The 20,851-nt window shown below is 44.5% G+C and overlaps 1 protein-coding gene and 1 non-coding gene across 8 annotated transcripts in view; one reads left to right on the top strand and one right to left on the bottom strand.

Moving 5' to 3' along the window:
• Positions 1 to 15,849, bottom strand: part of Ubap2 (ubiquitin associated protein 2) — a 90,328-nt gene extending 74,479 nt beyond the window's left edge. For 2 of the 7 annotated variants that reach the window (XM_076563479.1, XM_076563478.1), the window contains exon 1: positions 15,562 to 15,682. The gene's annotated coding sequence lies outside the window, so the exon portion shown is untranslated. Of the gene's footprint in view, positions 1 to 826; positions 901 to 1,641; positions 1,751 to 15,561 lie in introns of all 7 variants that reach the window. The other 5 variants (XM_076563477.1, XM_042270998.2, XM_042270996.2 and 2 more) reach the window with 5 other exon arrangements.
• A 3,819-nt stretch (positions 15,850 to 19,668) lies between these two features.
• Positions 19,669 to 19,772, top strand: LOC121827699 (U6 spliceosomal RNA). Its single transcript, XR_006070014.2, has one exon. It is a non-coding gene; the product is annotated as a U6 spliceosomal RNA (small nuclear RNA).
• The last annotated feature ends 1,079 nt before the right edge of the window (positions 19,773 to 20,851 follow it).

Here is a 20,851-nt window from a genome sequence, read left to right on the forward strand (position 1 = left end):
GGTGCCCTCTTCTGGCCTGCAGTCATATATGTTGTATACATAATAAATAAATAAATCTTTAAAAAAAAAATTAGGAGCTGCCAGTGGTGGTGGCAGTGTTGGCACATGACTTTAATCCCAGCACCCGGGAGGCAGAGGCAGGCAGATCTCTGTGAGTTCGAGGCCAGCCTGGGCTACAGTTAGTTCCAGGAAAGGCCCAAAGCTACACAAAGAAACCCTGTCTGGAAAAAATAGATAGGTAGGTAGGTAGGTAGGTAGGTAGGTAGGTAGGTAGGTAGGTAGGTAGGTAAAAAGCATTCCTAATGAAGATGTAATTATTCAATAAAAATGGCCCCAGTTCCAGACTTAAAGCAAAATGCTCTAGTCCTGGCTGTCCTGGGGCTATCTATTTAGACCAGGCTGGCCTTGAACTCAGAGATCCTCCTACTTCTACCTTAAATGCTGGGATGAAAGTCATGAGAAACCACACCCAGCCAAAATACTTGGTTTGTAAAATCTAAGACCACCACTCCGTTTAGAGCTCATAGTTTGTTTTGGGGTTTCTTTCTTTTCTTCTTTTGAGATAGTCTTACACACCACAGGCCTGGCCTCCAAAATTGCTATATAGTTTAGAATGACTCTGAATTCTTGATCTTTCTGGCTCTGCCTCCCTAGTACTAGGGTTATGGGTAGGTGTTACCAGCATCAGCTGGTTTTGTTTGTTTTTTTTCCAGAGCTGAGGACCAAACCCAGGGCCTTGCGCTTGCTAGGCAAACACTCTACCATTGAGCTAAATCCCCAACCCTTGTTTTGTTTTTTAAGATTTATTTTTATGTGAGAGCTTTACCTGCATGTATGTGTGTTCACCACTTGTGTGCCTGGTACCCCAGGAGGTCAGAGAGGTCATCAGATTTCCTGGAACTGAAGAGTGATTGGGACTGTTACAAGGATGCTGAGAACAGTCCAAGTCCTCTGCAAGAGCAGGAAGTGTTTTTTGGTTTTGTTTTGTTTTGTTTTGTTTTGTTTTTGTGTTTTGAGACAGGGCTTCTCTGTGTAGTTTTGGTGCCTGTCCTGGATCTTACTCTGTAGACCAGGCTGGCCTCGAACTTACAGAGAGATCCGTCTGGCTCTGCCTCCTGAGTGCTGGGATTAAAGGTATGTGCCACCACTGCCTGGCTGCAATAAGTGCTCTTAACCACTGAGGCATCTCTCCTGCCTGGGTTTTTTATTTTTTTGAGATAGGCACTTGCAATGCTATAGTCCAGGCTGGCCCAGAACACAATCCTTCTGTCTCAGCCTCCCAAGTGCTGGAATTATTGGTATAAACAAGCACTCTTAGCTTTACATTGCTTCCTTTATGTTTATTTGAAAAATGACAGGTCTTTTTTTTTTCTCTTTTGTTTTTCACAGGTGCATGCGCGCGTGCACGCATACACACACACACACACACACACACACACACACACACACACACACACGCCTACATACAAATAATTAAATTACATAGCTCAGTGGCAGAACACTTGTCTAGCATGTATGAAGTTCTAGTGCTAGTGCTATCTCTAATACTACAGGAGAAGAACACACACACGGCTACAAATTTATGAAATTTAGCAAAACAAAAATAGAGGGTGAAATGGCTCAGTGAGTAAAAGCTCTCACCACAGAAGTCTAATTCCTCCAAGCCAGCAAAGAGCCAGATCAGGTGGCATGCGAGCACTTATGCCGAGCCGGGAGATGAAGACCAGCAGGAAGTACAGGGCCGGTCAGCCTGGAATACACAGCATGACAGACAGAAACAAGAGACTGCCTCAGCAAGGTGGAAGGCGAGCATTAACCCTACACGAAGTGCACACATGCACGCACACACACCCCTCTCGCCGCCCACATACACACTACAAAGGGACGGAAGAAGGGAGGAAGGAAGGGAGGGAGAAACTTCCCAGAGTAATCACCAAAAACCCTTAAAATTGTTTACTCCCTCGAAACTGAAAATGGAGAGTATGGAAACCAGATTAAGAGGAAACACCTTCAACTAACACACCCAAACAATACATGGAGAGACTCTGCTTTCTTCTGGAAACAGGCCCTTGTGTAGTAAATATATCTGTGTTGCAGCAAGCACCCAGCTGCCAGACATAGGAACTGCATTTACACTTTTTCCATCAGCTCTACTACTTTGGAACAGGTTCCAAGAGAATTCTTAGAATAGAAACAGACAAGAGCAAGAGACTTCTAAAAATAATCTGTCAGAAACTCTTCCATATCTCAGGTTCTTGAGCTACAGAAAGCATGAGGTTACTCCGGATCTATCCAGTAAAATTTCAAAACATAAATGAAAAATAAAATAAATCATTTCAAAACATAAATGAAAAATAAAATAAATCAAAAAACAAATGAAATTTCTATCCTTTTTACCTCATCTTATTCAAAGTAAACTTGATGTGATACAGTGATAGATTTTTAACTTAGAATTGCTGATACATTTTTAACTTCTTAAAAACAAAAGTTAGGGGAGGCTGTGGTGGCGTACGCCTTTAATCCCAGCACTTGGGAGGCAGCAGCAGGCGGATCTCTGTGAGGTCAAGGCCAGCCTGGTCTACAAAGTGGGCTCTAGGATAGCCAGGGATATACAGGGAGACCTCTCTCAACAAACAAGCAAGACTCCTCCAAGACTCCCCCAGAGGGTCAGGGGATATGGCTCACCTAGTGCTTACTTGTCCTATAAACACGACAACCTGAGTTCAAGCCTCAGGACCCACATAGAAGCCAAGCATGGTGGTGCACACGTGTAATTCCAGGGCTGATGAGGTGGACCTAAGGATCTCCGGGGCATGTGGTCAGCTAATGTAGCTGACCTGAGAAACTAGGTTCAGGGTAGAGAACTGGAGAGGACACCCAGCATCAACTTCTGGCCTCTAGACACACTCACCCACAAAGAAGAAAGCCTACAGAGAGTATTAACTCATTTCTGAGTCTCTGCCTTTGGTAAAGATGATCCCAGGTGTACACTCATTCCCCAAATTCTAAAACCTGTAAGTAATGACAACAGCAGCAACCATATATTGTTTTATAGGTGCCAGATACTATTTTAAGATCTCAGATAGCCGGGTACTTGCTATGCAGCATGACACTGGCTGTGTAGCCCAGGCTACCCTCAAACTTATAACTGGCCTCCAGCCTCAGCCTCTAAAGTGCTAAGATTATCAACATGTGCAATCAAGCCTGACTTTTAGGATATTAAATCATATACTATTCAGCACTCCAAAGTCAATAATACTCCCATTTTACAGAGTCACAGCTCATTAAATGACAAAGTGAAGACTTCAAACCCACCTGGCTTCCTATCTGTGAGGTACTATACCATATTCAAATGTTCAATTATAGAAATATAACACTCCCCAACTTGGCCTCCTTCTATAAGGCAACCAGTAACTGTCGACATCACCTAAATACCTCATTTCTAATCCAAACTATCTAGCCTGGGCCAGAATCCCAGCGAGATCCACAGCCTTACAAATACCCAACAATTACTCCTTTTGAGTCTCTAACATTATTGAACTCGTGACCAGTTCTGTTGTCTTACTTTCATTTAATTTCCAATCTGCATTCTTGCTTTTTCTATCAGAATCCATTATTCTCAACCTTTTTCTGCCTGGGAAATTAGTAAAGAATCTCTACTGGTTTAAAAAGTCCAGCACAGGCAGCAAGAAGAAATCAACACTGCCAATCTGGGAGAGAATAAGGCAACAGGGGTGCCAAACACTCAATTATGAGGCCTAATTCCCCGCAGCTCAACTGCTAGTGTTCACTTGCCAGGAGCTGACCAAGCTGATACTTTTATTGTCCACAGCTGCAGAGGGCAGGGTCAGGCCTCTAGCAGCTGGTGGACAAGGATGAACTCCCTACACCCACACAATGCTATCAGCTAGGCTGTGAGTATAACCTGCCCATGAAAAAGATAAATGCTGGTGGACTCTTGAACACTAGAGGACATTCAGTTTCATCTGGTACAGTTACATTTCTCTCTGGCTACCTACAGTCAGAGAAGGAAAAGTATTCCATTGTCTGGGGCTTCTTCCATACAGGTGTCCCATTCCTATCCAGCTTTCTCAGCTTTAAAATCTCATTTTTTTTATTATTATTATATTGCTCTTTCATGGTGCTAGGGATCAAATCCAGGACTTCACATGTGCTAGGCAACCATTCTATCACTGAGCCACATACCCAGCCTTTAAACCCTCTCTTTCCTAGCAGGATCAAGGATTCTTTGCCCTCCAATGAAGTCACTCATTATTCGTAACTAATCTTTACCCCTACTTCTACAAAACCCACGTCCAAACAAACAAACAAACAAACAGCCCGTATTACACACAACATTTACAGGCTCTATGATGCAACAAGAACCTTGGAAGTGTATTCACTAAGCTGTTTATTTGTTCTGAGAGGCAGGATCTCTCTTTGTATCCCTGACTGGCCTACTACATACCTCAGGCTTGAGTGTGGCAGAAGCAGGGGGCCTCCATGAGTTTAAGGCCAACCTGGTCTACATAGTTAAGTTCCAGGCTAGCCAGGACTACATAGAGACCCTGTCCCAAATAAATAAATAAGTAAGTGAATGAATAAATAAATGAGTAAGTGAGTAAATAAATAAAGGCAGTGTTTTCCTTCCTTGGCAATAGAGTATTACAAACACTGATTTTAAGCCTGGTGGTGGCGGCACACTCCTTTAATCCCAGTACTTGGGAGGCAGAGGTACATGGATCTCTGAGTTCAAAGCCAGTCTGGTGTACAGAGCGAGTTCCAGGACAGCCAGGGCTACACAGAGAAACCCTGTCTTGAAAAACCAAACAAATGCTAACTTTTCAGACTCATCAGCTATTTTAACTGTGCAATGAGTGATAAAGGAAATAACCCCAAGTCTGGAAGACACACTGAAGACCTTGCTTTCCTAATACAAACTCATCATATCTTTGTCTTCTTGTCCTAGGCTGATTTCTCCTAGTGGCAGCACTTATGTCTGCATAACTTCTGGGCAGCATACAATGGCTACTTTCCAAAACCAAAATTCCAAACCCAAAGACAATGCAATTTTTCAAATGGTTTTCCTGTCATGCATTTCTCAGACATCTTTACTGTCTTAAATCACTGATTCACAGACCTTTTTTAAAGTAGGGAGGGTATTTTTAACCCTATCATTACAGAGCAAGCCTTCAAACTTTAAACAGCTTTGGTTTTCACCAAGTTGCAGAATAAATTCCCTGCTAACTTGGATAATTAAAAAGCTATCTCCCTATTTGCAAGCATCCACTGGCACAAGCACATATTGTAACATAACCCTAAAGAGGAGTGGGGGCCAGCCCCCACCATTATTTACCTCACGGACTCTTGAGGAATGAGGGATAAGAGATTTAGAAATACAGGGGAGAGAAACAGAGAGAAAACACAGGATAGACTTGAGAGGGCCTGGATCATTATCTAAACAGGCCCAGAACCTTATTCCAAAGGGCTATTTATAACAATGCCAAGGGGTGGAGCAAAAGACTTCCCCCTCGACCCTTACAAACACCTGATACTCAGGCCCATGGTCCAATCAACCTCTTTATGCAGTTCTGCTGAGTACAGCCACTAGGAAACCTAGTGGGCTACAACAGAAGGGCAGGACAAAAGAGTTAAGATAAAAGAAGCAGAAGCAGCCAGGCAGTGGTAGTGCACTGCTTTAATTCCAGCACTCAGGAGGCAGAGGCAGGTAGATCTCGGAGTTCCAGGCCAGCCTGGTCTACAGAGTGAGTTCCAGGCCAGCCAAGGCTACAGAATGAGTTCCAGGCCAGCCAAAGCTGCACAGAGAAGAAACACAAACAAACAAAGGAAGCAGAAGTTCATTTCTGTGTCATTTAAAAAACGCTTGTCAAGGCTGGAGAGATGACTCATCAGTTAAGAGCACTGGTTGGTCTTCCAGAGGATCTGGATTCAATTCCCAGAACCCACATGGCAGCTCACAAGTGTAACTCCATTTCCATGCTCTCCGACACCGTCATACAGAAATACACACAGGCAAAACATCAAAGCACATAAAATAAAATAAAATAAAAAAATTAAATTAAAAACTTGGCATCAGGGTATACACCTTTAATCCTAGCACTTGGGAAAGAGAGACAGGAGCATCTCTGAGTTCCAGGATAGCCAGGGATGCAAGGAAGTGAAGTAATGGTCTGTTAGTAAGTACAGGAGCCATATTTGAGCCCTAGAACCCATTTACAAAAAGCAGGGCCTGTATATCCTAGCATGATGGAGGTGGAGACAGGAAAATCCCTACGGCTTGCTGGCCAGCCAGTCTAATTGAATTGAGACCTTCAGGTTCAGTGACAACCCTATCTTTTATATACATAAAGGCTGTGCCACCATGTCCAGCTAGTAGGGAGCTCTTTCAAGACAAAAGTATATCATCTCTAGATACTACTATAAAGCTAAGATTTTTTTTTTTCTTTTCTTTTTTTGGTTCTTCAAGACAGGGTTTCTCTGTGTAGCTCTAGCCACCCTGGAACTCACTCTGTAGACCAGGCTGTCCTGGAACTCTGAGATCTGCCTGCCTCTGCCTCCCAAAACAGGTATGATTTTTTAAATAAGGATATTGCTTTTATTCTATTAGCATCCTTATTACTGTTTTCACCATCCCAAAACTATGTCAAGTTACCTAAAGACTGTGCCAATCAAGTCATGTGATCCATTTAAACATTAACACACCTGCTACTTATGTACCTACCCGTGTCAGCTTTCACTAAAACACCAAAACACAAAACCCCTTAAATAAGGAAATCTCCCACCATACTACTCAAAAAAAGAATTCCCTATCTATTTCCCAGATGGTAATGTAGAAAGACCTGTTAAAACTGTTGTCTAGGTGCAGATTAACCTCAAGAATGAAAGCTCAAAAGATAGTTCCTTCCAGTCTCTACTGGGAACTGAGCGTTCTATGTTGTAAGCCATGACCACTTCAGCTCTTTCCCTAAGGAACACACTCCTGTCTCCACTCTTCTCTAGTCACCTGCTTCACCTCCAGTCTGGTTTCTATCACCTTATCACCCCAACAGAAGAAGAAGCAAAGCTACCCCAGGCCAGGACTCCTGCTTGCTGTCCTCCCCCTGCTCTCTTGTATGTCTCCTCCACACAAGGTGATTGAGTCAGCCTTGCCTTGCCTTCTCAGGCACTGACAACACCGTCTTGGTTCCTTTTGTCCTCAAACACTCAACACTGCTTCAGTCTTAGTCCTGAAATATAAAAGTCAATACTTGAGCATGTCCCCTCGCCACAAACTGTGTGCTCTACTAGCACCAGCCATTCCCTGGGGAGTGACGTAGCTCAGGGTAAGGCACGTGCTGGGCATGAGCAATGCTGTGGCTCATGAGTTAGAGCACCAGCATTTAAAAAGAAAGAAAAAGGGCTGGGGGTACAGCTCCTTAATGTGTGCACACTTCATAAGATAAATATAAACTGGCACAGGGTTTAGAGATCAGCTCACTATACTGATTGCAAAAGCTACCAAAATCAGAATGGAAAAATTAAAGGAAAACTTGCCTATTGTATTGAATCTCAGAACCCAAGTTCAACTGAAAAAAAAAAAATAGATGTGTAAAGTCTAGTGGAACCCTACACAGTTCAAAGACCCTCCACCACCTCCGTATCCCACTCCCATTCCTTATCTAGTATCAAGACACAGCTTTTTACACTACAAAGGTATTCAATTTCCTTTCCTTTGCTTGCTTTGATTTATCAGCTAGCACCTGGCTGTACTCCCAGATAGCAGCATTTCAGATGAGCAAATAGCAGAGCAGTATGATTAAGAGCACTAGTCCACAACTCAGATACACTTGAAATCTACCACACTGAGATTAGGAAACCTTGATCAAATACTGTTCCCTACGTCTGTGGGAACCTAAAAAAGACAATGGATGCCAGGGGGTAGTGGTGCATGCCTTTAATCCCAGCACTTGGGAGGCAGAGGCAGGCGGATCTCTGTGAGTTCAAGGCCAGCCTGGTCTACAGAGCAAGATCCAGGACAAGCACCAAAACTATACAGAGAAACCCTGTGGGTGGGGGGAGATAATGGATTTCTAATGCTTGGTTATCATAGCTGGTAATAATTATAGATTAATGTATGTTGCTTAAGTTTTTTGTTTTATCTGTTTAATTTGCTTACCTCAAAATATTTATTCCAAAAAAAGTAGAATAATTTTACTGGGGTATGATCAAAACACAAAGTTCACTTTATGTAATTAAATGACTTTTAGTTTATTTGCTAAGCTTTGCAACTATCACACAATCTAGCTAACAAATAAAATAACACTTGCCATTTCCTTGTCCCGCTCCGGGCCAGACCATCAGAGTACCTACCTTGGTGTAGGTACATGGCATTGTGCCAGCTCTACCACATTACCACCTTTTGTGGTAGTAAAATAGTGAATGACCACTTAACTGACAAGACTTTTGATGTGGAACACCTGGGTTCTCCTATAGTGTGCAGGGATGTTTTCCAATCACTGTTTTGAAGAGGGGAGTAGTACTAGGAACTGAATCTACAGTCTAGGCAAACACTCTACCACTGAGTTGCAGCACCTCCAGCCTTTTGTTGTTACTCTTCCTTTCTTTCTTGTTTTGAAACAGGGTCTGTGTAGTCCTGGCTATCCTGAAACTCCCTATGTAGATCAGGCTGACCCAAACTCTCAGTGATCCCATGCCTCTACTGCTTCTCAAAATGAGACACAGTTTTTAAAAAATTGTATAAAACAGGCATGGTGGGGCATGCCATTTATCCCACTTCAGAAGAGAAAGCAGGAAGATCTCTAAGTTCAAGGCCAATCTGGCATACAAGGAGAGTTCCAGGCCAGCTACAGGAACATGATAAAATTGTCTTGGGGGGAGGCCAGGAGGGGACTTAGCAGTTAAAGAGTGTGTGCTGCAGTTTCCAGCACTCTTGGGCAGCTCACAACTGCCTGTAACTCCAGCTGCCTGAAAGCACAAAAGCTAGCCTGGTCTACATGTCAAGCTCTAGGACAGCAAGGACTCCATACAAACATGAGCTAGAGATACAGCTCAACAGTTAAGACAGCACACTCTTCTTGCAGAGGACTAGTTCAGGTCCCAGCACCCTATCAGGCAGCTCACACCTGCCTAAAATCCAGCTCCACAGAATCCTAGGCCTTCTGTCAGGTGAGTGCGCGCACACGTTCACATGCCCACATACGCACATAAATAAACGTGCACATTTAAAAAAACAAATAGGGGCCAGGCAGTGGCGGTGCACACCTTTAATCCCAGGATAGCCAAGGCTACTCAGAGAAATCCTGTCTCGAAAAACCAGAGGGAGGGTGGGAGAGAAACTTATGGAAAAAAAAGTTTGATGTTTCAGAACTGCTTGATAATCCTTCCTCTCTTACTTCAATTCTTTCTTCCCCTTTTCCTTTGCACACACCCCCTTTTCCTCCTTTACTCTTGTACAAAAACACTCCAAATAGTCACTGAACCTAACCTCAGAATAGTGTTGACCCCTGCATCATTGTGAAGTGTGATCATAACATGCTGCTCCTTAAATTAAGCATACTAAACCCAGTATCTCTCTCAATCTCTCACAGCATAAGCAGTGTGTTTAAATGCCTAGATCATACGTGTCTATCATGTGCACTCTAACGGGTAGGATTTTTCATTGGAAAAGTTTTGGCACTGTTCAGTCATTAAACAAGAAAATAAGTAGGCTTCTCTTTTGGTTTGCTTTTTTTGTTTGGTTGGTTTTTTTGTTTTGTTTTATTTTTTGTTTTTTTTTTTTAAGATTTATTTATTTATTTATTATATCTACAGTGTTCTGCCTGCATGCATGCTTGCAGGCCAGAAGAGGGCACCAGATCTCATTATGGATGGTTGTGAGCCACCATGTGGTTGCTGGGAATTGAACTCAGGACCTCTGGAAGAACAGCCAGTGCTCTTAACCGCTGAGCCATCTCTCCAGCCCCTACTTTTTGTTTTTGTAGACAGGGTTTCTCTGTAGTTTTGGTGCCTGTCCTGGATTTCACTCTGTAGACCACGCTGGCCTCGAACTCACAGAGATCCGCCTGACTCTGCCTCCTGAGTGCTGGGATTAAAGGGGTGCATCACCAATGCTCAGCCTTGGTTTGCTTTTTTGAAACAAGGTCTCACTCACTATATAGCCATGGGAGGCCTGTAACTCTAAATGTAGACAAGACATCAGCAAATTTATGATGATCCTCCTGCCAGGAGAACTTACAAATGCAAATTTAAGCTAGGTGTGATAGCAGTTGCCTTTTAAACTCAGCCAGCCAGGAGGATGAGGCAGGAGGATCAACATTCAACGAAGATGAGCCAAAGACCAGCCTGTCATATAGTAGGTTCCATGCCAGCCAGAGCTATACAGCAAAACCAAGACTCAAACAAACAAAAAGGACAAATAAAAACAGGCATTTTCTCCTCTACAAATAATCTTTGAAAACAATCCTGAGGCTGGAAAGCTTGCTCAGCATCCAGAGCACTTGTTGCTTTTGCAGAGCACCTGTGTTCAATTCCCAGCACCCACATGGTACCTCATAACCAACTCCAATTCCACTGGATCCAACGACTCTTCTGACCTCCATGGACACCAGGCACACACATGGTGTACATAGAAAACATTTATTCACATTAAAAAAGAAAAATATTAAATTTTAAGCCTTAGAAACAAAAATGTAGGGCCGGAGAGATGGCTCAGAGATTAAGAGCACTAGCTGTTCCTCCAGAGAACCTCGGTTCAATTCCCAGCAACCACATGGTGGCTCACAACTGTCTTTATCTCCAATTCCAAGAGATCCACACCCTCACAGAGACACACATGCAGGCAAAACACCAATGCACATAAACAAAATAACAAAAGAAAAAAAGAAGCAATAAGGCATGTTCTGATAAATTTTAGATGTCCAAATTGGAAGAGAAAAACCACATTTTTTCTCAGTGCTGGAGACTAAGCCTTGATGCTTGGGCAGGAAGCTCTCCATTACTGAACCACACCCACATTCCTAACAACTGTTTAAAAAATAGTATTAGTGTGTGTGTGTCGCAGGCACACGCGTATAAGGGGCCTAGTCTCATTCTACCGAATGGATTCCAGGGATCAGACTCGGGCATCAGACTGGAAGCATTTGTCTTTACCCATTGAGCCGTCTCATGGGCCTACAACTAGGTTTTGTTTTAAACGTGTATAGGTATTTTGGATTCCGGTACTTCTGTCCATACCACTAGAGGCCTGGTGCTCAAGAAGGCCAAAAGAGCCTTGCGGTGGTGGCGCACACCTTTAATCCCAGCACTCGGGAGGCAGAGCCAGGCGGATCTCTGTGAGTTCGAGGCCAGCCTGGGCTACCAAGTGAATTCCAGGAAAAGGCGCAAAGCTACACAGAGAAACCCTCTCTCGAAAAATCAAAAAAAAAAAGAAGGCCAAAAGAAGGTTATCATATCTCCTAGAGCGGGAGTGTTATAGACAGCTGTGAGCCATCCTGAGAGTGCTGGGAACTGATCAGGGTCCTCTTAAAGAGCAGCAAGCGCTCTTATCTAAATTACCTCTCCAACCCCCTTAACACCTTTTTTTTAAATCACTGGTTATCCTGGAACTCATTACGTAGACTAGGCTGGCCTGACCTCATAGAGATGGCCCGCCTCTGCCTCCAAGTGTGCTAGGATTAAAAGTATATGCCACCACACTCAGCCCTCTAACAGCTTTTTTTTTTTAAAGCTTACCACCTTTTTTTTTTTTTTTAATTTTATGTGCATTGGTTTGAAGTTGTCAGATCTACTGGAACAGGAGTTACAGACAGTTGTGAGCTGCCATGTGGGTGCTGGGAATTGAACCCTGGTCCTCTGGAAGAGCCATCTCTCCAGCCTCCTCTAACAACTTTTTTGTTGTTGTTGAGACAGAGTTTCTCTGTGTAGCTTTGAAGCCTTTCCTGGAACTCTGTAGACCAGGCCTGCCTCTGCCTCCTGAGTGCTGGGATTAAAGGTGAGCACCACCACCGCCCGGCCCTCTAACAACTTTTAGAAGGAGAACAGTGCCTAGTCTTAACTAAGGCACTTCACTCCTCAACAGAGCCCTGTTCCATACCTCACCTCCAAACACTCAACTGGGTACCAACTGAAACTCACTGCAGCTCACAAGCAACTATGTCCCTCTGCCAAAAATTCATAAAACCTGATCTTATGTATCAAAGAATTTCTGGAGGACACCTGTTAAGAGGTAAAGGTGAAGGAAGGGAAGTCAGTTCAAGCTCATCCTTGGCTACCCATCCAATTCAAGGCCAATCTGGTCTACAAGACCCTGAATTTAAAAAGACAAACTTACTTTCATTAAACTTACTTTCATTAAAAAGTACAGGGATTTGCCGGGCGGTGGTGGCCATTTATCCAAAAAAAAAAAGAAAAAAAAAAAGTACAGGGATTTGAGGGTATAGCTCAGTTGCAAACTACATCCTCAGCCCTGAGTTCAATCACCAGCAACCCCATCACTCCTCCCCAAAAAAAGGGAGAAAGAAAAGGTAACTGTGGAAGAAATACTACCAAAAAAGACAAAAATTATTATTTAAAAAAAAAAAAGTAAAAACAACCCAAATATAAGCCTTACACATTCTGACTGCTGGAACTCAGAACTGATCAATTTGGTTGACTTTGAAAAGAGAAAGATGGATTTCTCAGTCAAAACTTGCAAAGCTCTACCACGGGCTTCTTGGTGGCATTTCCTACACAGGCCTTCCTTTGACTTCCTAAGTTCATCTCCACTCCCCGTTCTGCAAACAGCAACAAAACAGCTGCAAAACTCCACCAGAAGACGAGCATGGTGGCCCAGACCTAAAACCCCATCACCTGGGAGTCTGGGCAAGAGGACTACAAGTTTGAGGCTACACCCTGAGTTGGAAGCTAGCCTGGCTACAGACTAAGACTCTGTCTCAAACAACATGCACACATACAGACTGCACTCCAGGTGAACCTCCGAATTTCAGGCCAACCAGGGCTGTGTAGTGAGACCATCTCAAACAAACAAAAACAATGTCAAGGCTAACATTTAAAAGCAAAATCACTTTAGACCATGTCTACATTGCAAGACAGGATTATACTTCCTAAATGCATTTTATATCCTTAAGGGATAAACATCAAAACCTAAAATCAGGCCAGAATAGTATGCCACATGCCTGTAATCCAAGCCCTCAAGAGACTGGGGCAGGCAGATTTTGAGTTTGAAGACAGCTTGACTGCACAGTAAAACTTCATCTCAAAAAATAAAATAAAAAGTGCATTAGTTAAATTAAACTCATTTAATAATTAAAATAAACTTGTAACCATGTTCTTCCACCATTTCTCCAAAATAATAAAACTCATTCAAACTAATACTAAGAGAGAATCCTGATGAGCACTTCACCAGTTACCAGAAAGAGAAGTAGAGTACTTCTAAAGGAAGCCTCATATGACTATGGCTAGCCCAATCCACATTTAAAGAGACCAGAGGAAACCAGAGCAGCAGGAAACAGGACGGAGAAGCAATGACCACAATCCTTTCTCATGGCCTCATTCCCTGCCCTGCTACTACTTCCACCCATATTTCAAACAAAACAATCTCTCTTTCTCTGAAATGTTTAGTTTTTGAAGGTCAGAGGCAGCAAGGAAGCAAATGAGGGGGAGGGATGAGAAGTGTGGGAAACATACAGGTCAGGCACTGGGGGTGAGGGGAGGGATCTTACAGAACATGAGTAAGCCCGAAGGAGGGAAATCAGGCAAGAACATAAAGTCAGCAAGCAGAAGAGTGGAATGGGAAACTAAACACCTTTGCTCAGTGAGACCATTCTTCACAGCAACTAAAAAACAAGCCTAGCCAAGAGGCCCCAAAGGCAGGCAAGATATGGTGGATCATCACTAAAGAGTGGAATTTATGCCGGGCGGTGGTGGCGCACGCCTTTAATCCCAGCACTCGGGAGGCAGAGGCAGGCGGATCTCTGTGAGTTCGAGGCCAGCCTGGGCTACCAAGTGAGTTCCAGGAAAGGCGCAAAGCTACACAGAGAAACCCTGTCTCGAAAAACCAAAAAAAAAAAAAAAAAAAAGAGTGGAATTTATTCTTTCCTAAAATAGGTGGAGACCACACCAAAGAACCAGTCCAATGTCTAAGCTATACTACAGAACTTAGGTATGATATTCACCTTCCTTCTACTTTATTTGAAAAACCAACATCAAAAAGAACAGGCACCAGGAAGTGGTGGCCCATGCCTTTAATCCCAGCATATGCAGAAGGATCTCTGTGAATTCAAGGCCAGCCTGGGCTACAGAGTGACTTCCAGGAAAGGTTCCAAAGCTACAAAGAAATCCTGTCTCAAAAAACCAAAAGTTCATTGTAAACAGGCTCGATAGTGCTTGCCTGTATGTAATCCATGCAGCCTGAGACCCCACCACAGAAAAAATGAGGCAAGGGGATGTTGAGACGGAAGCCAGCCTTGGCTAGGTAGTGCAACCCTATCTACACCAAAAACTGACCGGAAAAAAAAAAAAAAAGACATGCTCTTCAAATAAAAGATGATCTCTGGGTACCTCATGGAGAGACCTTGAAAGCTCTACATTTTTACTGTACACAATACTGGAGAACGTCAAAATGTAGGCAAATGTACACCTTGGAAATAAAGTAGAAAGGTGTAAAGGTGGTAGAAAACCACAGGATTATGTTAAAGCAGGAAACTGCAGGAACGATGAGAAGACAAACCTCAAGAGAAAACAAGATTCAAGAGTCCTGAGTGGTGACAGTTGACATGCCTGGGCAACGAACTCAAATTCAGGGGGAAAGGCAGGAAAGCCAAGTGGTAAAGTAATTCAGTGGTCAAGAAAACTTGAGTTGGAATGCACCAGGCTAAAGAATTCTCATTTGAATTTCTAACAGCACGCTTTACAGTTTACAAAGCACTCTTAACTTACGGTAAAGAAAAGAATAAACTGTGACACGACCAGACTACAAGAACAGGGCATGAGGAAGAAAACTTTTAGTTTCAACTAACACCAAAGCCCTCCGGAATAAAAAGAAGTAAAAATTGAACTAATGCCTTCAGGTTCGGTAGGGAAAGACGAGAGCGCAGAAGTTGGGCTTTAAGACCCGTCCCAGGACCGGCGCCAGCCGTGAAAGCGGAAAGGTGGTCAGGATGAGGGCGACAGCGTGGCTGGGAGCTCCAGCCTACACGCAGGGGCCGAGGTGGGAGAGAAAAACCACACCCTCCAGGACAGAAACCCGGAGGGGGGAGGGGAAGGCGCCCCCTGGGGCTGGGTGGGGCCCGGCCAAGTACGAAGTGGGGGCGAGCAGGAAGCTCAGGGCAACCTGAGCGGGAGAGGAAGGCGGGTGCCCGGGCCTGGACACACGAAGGAAACAAGAAGCCAGCGAGGGAAGCTCGGCCGGGTCCACCCGTGTAGACCCTGGGGCATCCCAAGGGGGGCTGCGAGTTCAGAAGACCTCAGCCCAGGTCTAGAAAGCACACACTGCAGGTTCCGGGGCCCGGGAAAGGCGACCGAAGGGGACGGGATGGCAATTACCGCTGCTGCTCTCGTTGGACTCGGGACCCGCCGCCGCCGCCGCCGCTCGTTACCTGCCAATGTGCCTCTTACAAAGCGGCGGCGGCGGCAGAGGCGGCCCTGCCCGTCACGTGACCCTACGTCACGGGAGAGGGCGGAGCCAGTGCTCGAAGCCTGAGCAGGTCGACCCGGCTGGGCAGTACTGCTCTGGCAGCTGGGCAAGGGGTGCTACGTGGAGGCTGTGGGGATGCTAGCATGGCTCGTGCTTGGCGTTCCAGAGTCATTTTATCCGCTGCCTACAAGGAACCCACTCCTAGAGCGTGCTGTCGCGCTTTGATGACCTCAGAGACACGGCAAGCGACTCGCATGCGGCCATCTCTGCCGTCACGTGACATGGCCCAACCACTCAAAGCAAACCTGGCCTCTGGACATTGCCGGAGTGGACTACAACTCCCAGCGTGCTGCGCGGCAAAAGCGCTGGGTAAGGCCGCCTTTTCCCGTCGAATTCGTAGATGCAACTCCAGACTCTGGCTACTACAAGTACGGTAGGACTAGCTTCCGGGTAGTACCCGTGGGTGCCACCTGCCAGGCGAAGCAGCGTGGTTCCTGCTGGGAGGTGTAGTCCTGGCGCAGAATGGGTCCAGCTACCACGTTGCGGGACTGGCGCTCCGCCCTGCCCTCTGCGCGGGAAAACGCCAACGGCTAGCCGCCGAGCCGAGATACCAGGAACGTCCTCCGGCTGAGCGGCCTCGAGACATCAATGCAGTCAAGTGCGGATTGCTTGCTGCGCTCCCCACACTCCTCTTCAGGAAACGACTACCATTTTTTGAACGCCTACCCGATGTCAGAGGTTTATAAAATCGTGTACTAGCCCAAGAGGCAAGGATTGACCCGGTTTTGCGATAAGGAAAGGGAGTTTACGCCTGGCCTAAGAGACCTGAATCGGGGTTTGGGTCTTTAGAAGTTATCAGAGCCACTTCTTAGTAAAGAGGTTAACCCAAAGGGATTAAACACAAAGAATGCTTTTTTTTTTTTTTTTTTTTTTTGGTTGAGGCGGGGAGAGGGGTGTGGTTGGTTGGTTTGGGTTTTTTGAGACAGGGTTTCTCTGTGTAGCCCCCGCTCAAATAATGAAGTGAAGTGGCCGGGCGGTGGTGGTGCACGCCTTTAATCCCAGCACTCGGGAGGCAGAGCCAGGTGGATCTCTGTGAGTTCAAGGCCAGCCTGGGCTACCAAGTGAGCTCCAGGAAAGGCGCAAAGCTACGCAGAGAAACCCTGTCTCGAAAGAAAAAAAAAAAAGGTTTAATATGTATACATTCATATATGCACCATGTTCCTGCCTGATCAAAAAATGGTATCAGATCCCCTGAAACCGTAATTAGAGATGGTTGTAATCCACCTTCTGGGTGCTGGGAATCAAGCCAGTGTCCTCTGGAAGAACAGATAAACCCTGTCCTAAAAAAAGAGAGAGAGAGAGTATGTAAAGTATCTTCGTGGCACACTATAAGCCCTCAACAAACAGACACATTCACTTCCTATTTGTACCCATAAGGTGCAACTGGTTTAAATATGATAGAAAGGGAATTAGCTTATACTGATGGGGTACAGTGCTAATTAATAACTTGCTAGTTACTAATAGACTTGTTCTATTTAAATTACTTGGCTAAAACAATTGAAATTTTAAACAGTCCTGCCCAGTTCAAGGGAAGCCTTTGTTTTTCTGCCTGAATTGATCAAAGAATGCTCAGGCTATACCTCTAACAACAGGAACTTATTATCCTGGTTATTCATGTGTAGATGCATCTTATCTCTCTTGGCTAGTGATCGAATATTGTGTCTGGTCAGTTCAGTCTCTGTTTTCTTTTTTTATGAAAATGTTTGGGAAAGTCAAAAATTAAAGAAAAATAAAATCCACTATTGAAAATCAAAGGCTTGGGGCTGGAGAGATGGCTCAGCAGTTAAAAGCACTGGCTGCTCTTCCAGAGGACCCAGGTTCAATTCCCTGCACCCACATGGCAGCTCACAACCATCTGTAACTCCAATTCCAGAGGTTCTGACACCTTCACACCAATGCAACCTAAAATAAATTTATTTTTATTTATTTATTTTTTGGTTTTTCGAGACAGGGTTTCTCTGTGTAGCTTTGCGCCTTTTCTGGAACTCACTCTGTAGCCCAGGCTGGCCTCGAACTCACAGAGATCTGCCTGCCTCTGCCTCTGCCTCCGCGTGGGCCACCATCACCTTTAATTTTTTTTTTTTCAAAACAGAAAATCAAAGGTTTAGCCAAGCAGTGGTGGCACACACCTTTAATCCTAGCCCTGGGAAGGCAGAGGCTGGCAGATTTCTGTAGTTCAAGGCCAGCCTGGTCTACAAAGTGAGATCCAGGACAGTCAGGGCTGTCTGCCTGCTTGCTTCTTGATGTGACAATAATGAAAAAAACCTCTAAACTGTAATCCAGCCCCAATTAAATGTTTTCCTTCATAAGAGTTGCTGTGAGGGCTGGAGAGATGGCACTGACTGCTCTTCCAGAGGACCCAGGTTCAATTCCCAACACCCACATGGCAGCTAACAACTGTCGGCATCTCCTAGATCTGACACCCTCGCACAGACACATGCAGGCAAAACACCAATGCATGTAAAATAAAAAGAAATAAATTAAAAAAAAAAAAGAGTTGCTATGGTCATGGTATCTCTTTACAGAAATAGAAACCCTAACTAAGATAACGCCTAAAAACCCCATCTTAAAAAAAAAAAGTCAGGCTTGGTTGCAAATGCCTTTAATCTCAGCACTTGTGGGAGGCCTAGGCAGGCAGCTATCCATGAGTTAGAGGCCAACCTGGTCTACCTAGCAACTTCCAGGCCAGCCAGGACTACGTAGTGAAACAATCTCAAAAGATAAAGATAAAAATAATAAATAAAAAGAACAATTAGAAAGACATCTGGAACTCAACCTCCAGCCTACATATGTAAACACATAACACCAAACACACACACACACACACACACACACACACACACACACACACACACACACACACACTTCACTAATTAGTTATGACCTAGATACAATAGCCTCCTCCCCAAAACAATCTAATGACCCTTGGTGTCTTACTTCTCTAAAAGGCCAGCAGATTCCCACCTTAAATATTACTTGTCCTTGGGCTGGAGGATGTGACTCCCTAAGAGACCCTGAGTTCAACTCCCACCCCTAAAAAGAAGTCCCCAAATCTCCTTCATCTATGCAAAGGATGTTTTCAGGTCCATGCAAAATGATGCATGTCAGAGACTTGAAAAAATAATTGAATTCTTAAATCTTGGTGGGGCTGGGAGTGAAGTTGGTGTAAGAATGTTATCATATATGTACAAGGCCCTAGGTTTGATGTTCACCACACGCACACACAAAGTTATGAGGAACTTTTATTACAAATAAGAATATATTGTGGGGAAGGGGTTAGGGAGAAGCTCTGTCAGTCAAGTTCTTACAAGCACCAAAAAAATCAAGTAAAATAAAAAAGTGTAGAGACTGTGAGGCGGCTTTGCAGGTAAAGAGCTTACCACCAAGCCTGGCGCTTGAATTAAATCGCTGTGACCCACATGGTGAATGGAGAAAATGGAATCTTGCACATTGTCCTTTGACCTCCACTTCCATATGAAGTATGTGTGCGTACACATACACAAAAGACAAATGTTAAATTTTTTGTTTTTGTTTTTCAAAACAGTCTCTCTATGTAGCCCTGGCTGTCCTGGAACTCTGTCCTGGACTTGACTGACCTTGAACTCAGAGATTGCCTGCCTCTGCCTCCCGAGTGCCGGGCTATGTTAAAATATTATAAGAGCCTTGACATAATACTTCATAATACAGTGTTTCATGTGCTAAGTGAAAAAGAAAAAAACAAAACAAAAACAAGACTGGGAGAAGATGGGTTAGCATTTATTCCTAGCAGGGGAAACTGTGTGAGCCCCAGGCAGAAAAGAAGGAAATTGTCTGTCTAAAGGGACAATGCCTTGGGAGTCAGTGTAGTGCAGAACAATCATAGGGGTTGGTGGTGTCTGTGCAGTGCTCTGCATGGCAGGCTAACGAAGTTATTACCTCCAGCTACTAATCTGTCTTTTCCATAAGAATTTGATGTTGTGCTCACTTGAGCAGCACATATACTAAAATTGGAGCGATACAGAGAAGATTAGCGTGGCCTGCACAGGAAGACACAAAAATTTGCAAAGCATTCCATATTAAGAAGAGGAAGAAGAGGAGGAGGAGAAAGAATTTGATGTCAGTAGAGGTCCTAGAAGCAGAAAAGTGTAGAGGTAGCAAATGTCACCATAGAAAAGTCTCCTTAGAGACATTGGGGATTAAGCTCTAATGGTAGCGTGACAGGTGGTGGTGTTGATATTTTAGATGAGAAAGTAGCCCCCTCAGATCCTCTGTTACTGATAGGGCACTGGTTCTGCAAGCTTGAGGATGGGCCCGCTGGGGTCACTAAAGAAAAAACATTTTCCCAGACTACTCTCTTGTCGATTTCGTTTAAACTAGTGCAGACCTGCTCTTGGGTTTCTAAGGTTCCCTGATGTCACTGCCTGCAGAGAGCTGCTCTGATCAGGACTGGCCTTTTGCAGCACATATGCTAAGAGGGAAGCAGCTCTACAACCATCCGGTCTGACCTTGACATTCCTCTAAACAAATGCTAATCTCCCAGCAGCTTGAGACCTGTTCCGGGCCAAAGAACAAAGTGGGTACACCTGTTTTCTTTCTAAAGCAAGACCAAATGCCTGTTAGTTAAGAATAAACCATAATGCTCTCATCTTTGCTGACAATGGGCTCTACTCTGGGGGAAATTGGGAGTAGGCCATCCATGTGGGACATGAGTCCTGAGCTCATCTCCAGCTTCCTAGTAGGAAGGAAACAATATCCTGTGCGCGAGCACTGTGTGTGTGTGTGTGTGTGTGTGTTTCTTGATTTTATTTTGTTTTTGAGATAGGGTCTCAATATGCAGCCCTAGGTATCCTGAAGTCACTGTATAGACCACGCACGAATCTTAATTGGTCTTATAATAAAAACCTGGAACCAGATATTGGAGTAAATGCTGAAGATCAGAGGAAACAAGCCACAGCCACTTCTCACCTCTCCAACTCCTCTGCACAGAGGCCTTTAATCTCAGGAAGTGATGGCTGGGCGGAGAAAGGTATGTAAGGCATGAGGAGATGGGAACCAAAGACTTTTCAGCAGAAGCGTCCCTTTCAGCTAGAGGCTTTTTCGGCTGGAGCCTTTCCAGTGAGGACGCAGAGGATTCAGAGAGCTGGTGAGGTGAGATGTGGC

The sequence above is a fragment of the Peromyscus maniculatus genome, chromosome 2, assembly GCF_049852395.1.
Source record: "Peromyscus maniculatus bairdii isolate BWxNUB_F1_BW_parent chromosome 2, HU_Pman_BW_mat_3.1, whole genome shotgun sequence".
Classification (NCBI taxonomy): Eukaryota; Metazoa; Chordata; class Mammalia; order Rodentia; family Cricetidae; genus Peromyscus; species Peromyscus maniculatus.